Raw genomic sequence first — 7674 nt, forward strand, 5'->3', positions numbered from 1 at the left:
GTTAGAAGTCAAGTAATGATACTATTTAAAGATTTCAAATCAGATTACCAATCCTTCTGAACAACCTTTCAGACGAAATGAGAGTCAGCTACGTGCTCGAGGTTTATGTTTATTTCATCTTTGCATTAAACTGTTTATTATATATTTCGTCAGAGATTTTCTGAGTCAATGTACGCACTGTATGGAAGACCTAGGTATTGCATAAAATACCTACTTCCAATTAACGTTAGAACAATACAAATTATATCATACACTGTCAAAAAAAAGGTGTTGTAAAGACCTTCTTTTACTTTCTATAAAATACCTGTGATTCATACTCCTTCACTGTTCTAATTTAATGGTTCTGACAATCTCACATCCTTTGGTAGAAGGGTTTACTCATTTCCTTAGGGTTCACTACTATCATTTTCCTAACCAATTCTCTATTTGACTTCCAGTTGGGCTGGGCTAAATTAGGGCACTAAAGGCTGTCAGTCCCGCCGGAATTCTAATGAAAAGACATTGTTGGAAACAACCCAAGACACACTCTCTCTCTCTCTCTCTCGTAGTAGCCATCTTGCTTGGTGAGACGTACCCGCGTTTGAAGTCACAATAATCAACAGATATCACAAGTTTAACATACGACTAGAATTTGAGAAATATCTAGAAGTGTTCGTGAACGATCGGTGATAAGATTATAGTGTGAAAATAGTAGGATAAAGCGTCTTCTAAGTTAGTTTATCAAAGTGTAATACTATAAATCAGAACAAGATGGCAGTAAGTTCCAACTGCGGGAAAGGTGGCGTAATTTGGCGTAGTCTAGCAGATTCGCAATACGATGACGGTAGCAGGAAGGGAAACTGGCATTCTCATCTATGAAATCAGCAACAGTCCTAACCAAAAAGATACAAAAGCATTCATAGATATATTAGAAGGATATAATCCTTCAAACTGGAACAAATCTAATGACAACATCTTGAAAATAATTGAAGAAGTTCCAAATAAAATCCAAGTGGTCAAGAGACTCATAAAGAAAATATACATAAACCAACATATTCCGACAAAGAAAATGAATAAGGTGAATCTTGTGAATATACTAATTAGATGCATTAGGAAAAAGAATGCCAAAGCATGCAAACTGGTGTAAGGTTTGGTATAGCCATAGTCAATCCACAAAAACCTAATCAGAAAATGTGCTGCATGCAACATTCCGACCCCATCCACAGTGTGCTGAGGTAATACAAGATTTGAGAAAGATACAAGATTTTTTGTTCAACATGTCTATCATGGATAGACAATGTTATTAAATCAAGATTGAATGTACAAATAGTTGAGGATTGAAGAACGAAGAGGAAGAGGAAGAAGAATAAGAAAAAGAAGAAGAGGAAAACGGAAGAGAAGTAAACAAAAATGAAATGACAGAAAAAAAAAAAAAAAAAAATAAGGAAAACAAAGAACAAGATAAAAGTATGGATGCAGATACTCATTGATACTACATATGAGGCAATAAAGCAGCATACCTACGAAGAAATAAATTACGATATGACAACAGAAAAGCAAATCCCGAAGAGGCTCTACCCAGATCTATACAATGACGGGAAAGAGGAAAAAATAGACAGAAAGAACAAAATCTGCAACCTTTTGAAAAGAGGGAATTGCAGATTTGTAGAAAGATGTTATACAAACATCCTAAAGATATGTCAAAACTATGAAATATATGGTAAATGTTGCATACTTAGATGATATGGGGGGGATGATTGCAGAGATCTGCATCCAAAAATATGTAAAAACCTAAAAGAAGGAAAAGGATGTAAGTTCGACAAAAAATGCAAATATATGCACCCTGTAGCCATGAATCATAATCAAATAAATAACCAACCAAGTAATAAAATCCAAAATAAGAAAGAAACAAATAAAACGAGAGAAATCAAGAATATCAGGTAAAAGAGAAAGCAAACCACCAATGATATGCAGAGGTGTCAGCAAAGAATTTCAAAGCATCAGCTCCGAAATTCTACTCAAGAGATAATAACTGTATTTATTATCAAGACAAGAGGATATTGCAGAACGGAGGAAAATTGCAGATTCGACACAAAATGAATAATTAGGTGAAGGAATATCAAAATTAATTATGGAAAAGTTGGATTTTTTTTAATGTCCAAATTTTCCTGGAAATGAAAAAAGAACAACATACCAGAACAGGAAAAGAGACATGGAAAATCCTTATTACTATCAGTATTAAATGAAGGAGAAAACACGCAAACCATCATAGTGATGAATGCGCAGGGTTTAGTTACGAGTAACTCAAAAAGAAAAATAGAGTACTTAGAAGAACTAACCCAAAATGAAAAGAAAATAGATATAATGAATATAAGTGAAACCTGGTATTCCCAAGAGACTGGGAATGATGATCAAATAAAAGGGTTCCAAACTTATAGATCAGATAGAAAAAATAGGAATCAAGGGGGGAACCGCAATATATGGGAAAGACAAAAAACAAGGAAAAATATATATGAGAAATATAGTAACTCAGAATGTAACTAATAGCGGTAGAATTGGAATCTGAAAAATTAATGAACATAGTAATATATAGACCTCCTAATACTAAAGAGTTTGACTTAATAATTGAAAAATTGGATGATATATGTAGAAACTCACAAGGACTGGACTATTCTCCTATCTGGTGACTTCAACTTTCCTTTCGTAAAGAATGGAAAGAACGAATAGGAGATTGTGGTTGTACTTATACATATAAAAAAGAGAGTAATAGTAGTGCAGAAGATAAGAGGCAATTTGAAAAGCTATTAGATATGCTACTAGAATACAACATTCAACAAATAAATCACCTGCCAACAAGAAAGGAAAATACTTTAGACCTAGTATTTGTGAACGAGATGAATTATGTTAAAGAAATAATAGTTTATAATGCGAGTATTTCAGACCATAATGTCATAGAATTAACAGTTCATTCCAAAGCAAGTGAAAATAGAGATAAGCAAGAAAGAATGAAAAAAAAAAGGTGGGAAGGATATGGAAAATACAACTTCTACAGTAAAAAATATAAAATGGTCAGAAATTAATGAAGAATTAAACAAAGATTGGGATAACATTTTCGTAAGTGATGACATAAGGGTAAATACGGAGATATTATATAAAATATTGGAGATAATAGTGGAAAAATATATACCGAAGAAGAAAAGTAAACATCCTTCATGCATACCAAGAGACAGAAGAATCTTGTTCCAGAAAATCAGAAAGTGGAAAAAGGTCTTGCAAAAGAAAAATGCATGGAAAGTTATAGACTAAAAAGTAAGATAGAAAAATGCAGAAAAAAGATTATACAATCAAAAGAAAATGAAAACGGGACTTGGAAGCGAAAAAACCCTACCCTTAATTAAATCAAGCAAAACCCCAAACTATTATACTCATATGCCGAAGAAGATGAATAAAAGAAGAATAGAAATAGGCCCTCTGAGAATTGAAGGGAGATTTAACGAATGAAAAAAAGGAAATTTGCAACATACTGGCAGAACATATAAGAGAGAATTCACCCCTAGAATAGATAATGAAGATAATGATATAGAAGTAAGGATGAAAATAGTGAATATTTAGCTGACATAGATATTAATGAAGCATGATATTGTGCAGGCTATTAATGAAATTAAAAATGGAGCTGCTGCAGGGCCTGATGGAATTCCTGCTATTTTGTTAAAGAAAGCAGTTCATTCTATCGCAAAGCCACTTGCAATATTATTAAGACAAAGTGTAGATACAGGCAAGATATATGATGAGCACAAATTAGCGTATATTACCCCTACTTTCAAAAGTGGATCAAGACTAGAGGCAAGTAATTATAGGCCTGTGAGTCTAACATCACATATAATGAAAGTGTATGAAAGGGTAATGAAGAAAAAATATTATGAAACATTTAATAAAAAATAATTGTTTAATAAAGGACAACATGGTTTCGTACCCGGAAAAGTACACAAACCCAACTGTTAGTCCACCGTGAAAACATATTCAAAAATATGAAAAAGCGGAAATGAAACAGATGTGGTTTATTTAGACTTTGCAAAAGCTTTTGATAAAGTTGACCATAATATATTAGCGAAGAAAATTAGAAAAAAACACAATATCGTGGATAAAGTAGGAAGATGGTTAAAAGAATTTTTTACACAACAGAACAGATAGTTATTGCAAACGACGAGAAATCGGATGAAGCCAAGGTAATATCCGGTGTGCCGCAAGGTACGGTGTTAGCTGCAATACTGTTTGTTATTATGATTGAGACATAGACAATAATGTTAAGGATTCGGTAGTGAGTAGTTTCGCAGATGACACAAGGAGAATAAGTAGAGAAATTACTTGTGATGAAGATAGGAAACGCTCTACAAAGAGGACCTTAACAAAGTATATGATGGGCAGAGGTAAATAGGATGGTATTTAACTCTGATAAATTTGAATCAATAAATTATGGAGACAGAGAAAGAAAGCTATATGCATATAAGGGACCTAATAATGAGACCATCACAAATAAGGAAGCAGTTAAAGACCTTGGTGTGATGAGAATAGGAACATGTTATGCAATGATCAAATAGCAAACTCTGTTGGCAAAATGTAAAGCAAAATGGGAATGTTGTTACGGCACTTCAAAACAAGAAAAGCTGAACACATGATTATGCTTTATAAAACATATGTTCGTAGTCCACTTGAATATTGCAATATGATATGGTACCCACACTATCAAAAGGATATTGCACAAATAGAGAGTGTACAAAGGTCCTTTACAGCTAGAATAGAAGAAGTTAAGGACCTAGACTACTGGGAAAGACTACAATTCTTAAAATTATATAGTCTGGAAAAGAGAAAGAGAACGCTACATGATAATTCAGGCATGGAAACAGATAGAAGGAATAGCAGAAAAATATCATGGAACTAAAAATATCAGAAAGAGCAAGCAGAGGTAGATTAATAGTGCCCAAAAATATACCAGGAAAAATAAGGAAAGCACACAGGACATTAATCCACTACGCACCAGCATCGATAATGCAGCGTCCTATTCAATGCGTTGCCAGCTCATCTGAGGAATAATATCAGGAGTGAGCGTAGATGTGTTTAAGAATAAGCTCGACAAATATCTAAACTGCATCCCAGACCATCCAAGATTGGAAGATGCAAAATATACCGGAAGATGTACTAGCAACTCTCTGGTAGACATTAGAGGTGCCTCACACTGAGGGACCTGGGGCAACCCGAACAAGATGTAAGGTCTGTAAGGTAAGGTAAGGTCTCTCTCATCTCTCATCCTCTCTCATCCTCCCTCTCTCTCTAACTCTCTCTCTCTCTCACCCTGTACTATCTGTCTCGTCTCTTTGATATTACAGGATTCTCTGTTGCTGAAACCGTGGCTCATTAAGGTGTGTCTGGTAAACCTCGCGCTACGAAGAGAGAATATATGATCGTACTGCATAAATGCTAATGTGATGAAATACCGCAGGTAGGTATTTCAGCGTTGCCATTTCGCGTTCGTGCTTCTCCAAGGTAATATCACTGCCTTCATTCCCTTGTGCTCTGGCTAAAGGTTGGCGGTACTCACACTATTGGGTAATTCTGTTGTTTCTCGTTATCATCTTAGGTAAGAGTTTCACGAAAAAGTTACTTTTTATATCACGAAAAAGTTACTTTTTATATAAGAGAGTTTCTCGGAAAAGTTACTTGTTATACAAGATTCTCTGATTCGTTAATTGTGAGTGTATTGTTACTCTTGTGCATCATGTAACTTAATTCTGAATTTCCCGTTAAAATTGGAAAACATAACAGCGGTATCCTGTTAATCCATAAATAGATGGACTCTATTTTGTAACTGTCAATAATCAGAAACCATCAGTCAGTCAACAGTCACCATAAAAGTCAATATTCACCATGATAGTATATTGGTTACATTTTCATTAAGCATTATATAAGAACAGTGACTGTTTGTTTGTTTGTATGATGTTTTTTACGTTACAAAGAACCAGTGGTTATTCAACAACGGGACCAACGGCTTTACGTGACTTCCGAACCACGTCGAGAGTGAATTTCTATCACCAAAAATGCACATCTCTTACCCCTCACTGGAATGCCCGAGAATCGAACTCACGGCCACCGAGGAGGCAGGCCAAGAACATACCGATCACGCCACTGAGGCAATGAACAGTGACTGTTTAGCAAGTAACTAAGACTTTTCATGAGATAAATGAATGTAATGCTCCATTACAATTACAATGCCCATCATTAAATCGAAAACTAATATGAGATAAAGTTAAAAACGAATTAGAATGGCGATGTCCACAATCAAACCCGATTCAATTAGGTTGATTGTATTGGTACACGAAGTAAACTTATCAATAAACCCATTATGTAATGCTATTGGGTTTGCATCTGAAATCGACAGTAGTGGAGGTCGTCATTTCAAAATACCCTTTACATCATTTGCCATGATGAAATCAGGACTGTATCTCAAGGACTGACCGGTATCGGAGAGGTATGAATAATTATTTTGCATTGGTCTGGAAGTGCTTCTCTGTATTTCACTCTGCAGTATCTGATGGAAGAATCGCTTTCTTATGGAGCAAAAGATCTTGAAAATATTTCAGGAAGTGACACAAAGTAAAAAATTTGACTGAAGTTTGAGGCTTACGTAATACACACACACACGCACACACACACACACCCACACACACACACACATATATACATATATATATATATATATATATATATATATATATATATATATATATTATATATATATAAAGAGAGAGGGAGAGAGATCCTAATGCTTACCTTAATACTTTTTATATATATGCTATATATATATATATATATATATATATATATATATATATATATGTATATATACTAATATCAAGCGCTTTCGTCTTTATTCAGACATCGTCAAGGAGCTTCTTGACGATGTCTGAATAAAGACGAAAGCGCTTGGATTTCTGACTATCATTTTCCCGTGGTATTCGCTTATTTATGAAGTCTCGTGCATCTACTGTGATTTTTTAAGAATAACTTCGCACTGCACTATGAAACCCAATATAATCTGTATTCCACCACACTCAAAACCTAGAACAAATGGATTTAATTCACTGATGTAACACATGAAAGAAGAATAAACTGAAACACAAAGGCAGCATTTTATTGCACACTCCATAAAATACAAGACCCAACTCCCTGATTTGGAACCAGTCGTTTGTCGCTTCTGTTGGACACTGAATTGTATCGAAAGTTAGTATTCATTGCTGTAATATATACAGGGTGAACCAAAAGTAAGGGGACAGCAGACAATAACATTAACTTTGACATTACATAAACAGTTCTATTAACTAACACAAGTTAATAGATTACATTTACAATTCGATGCAATCTTGTACAATAAAACAATACAAATGTACTGGAAAAATATATATATATATATATAGTGTGTGTGTGTGTTATATAGTTATCATATTTTCTGTGCCTTTGTATTTTATTATTGTATAAGATAACATTTACTTGTGAGTGTAATAATTGTTTACAAAATTCAATTGTATTAGATAATATAACTGCATATGTACTCTCAAAATAATTGTTATCATCTACTGTTCACCTGCTTTTGATGTAGTATATTTATGTATGTGTACCTTAAAAAATCACCATAACGTGATT

This window comes from Macrobrachium nipponense, chromosome 32 (genome assembly GCF_015104395.2).
Source record: "Macrobrachium nipponense isolate FS-2020 chromosome 32, ASM1510439v2, whole genome shotgun sequence".
In the NCBI taxonomy this organism is placed as follows: domain Eukaryota; kingdom Metazoa; phylum Arthropoda; class Malacostraca; order Decapoda; family Palaemonidae; genus Macrobrachium; species Macrobrachium nipponense.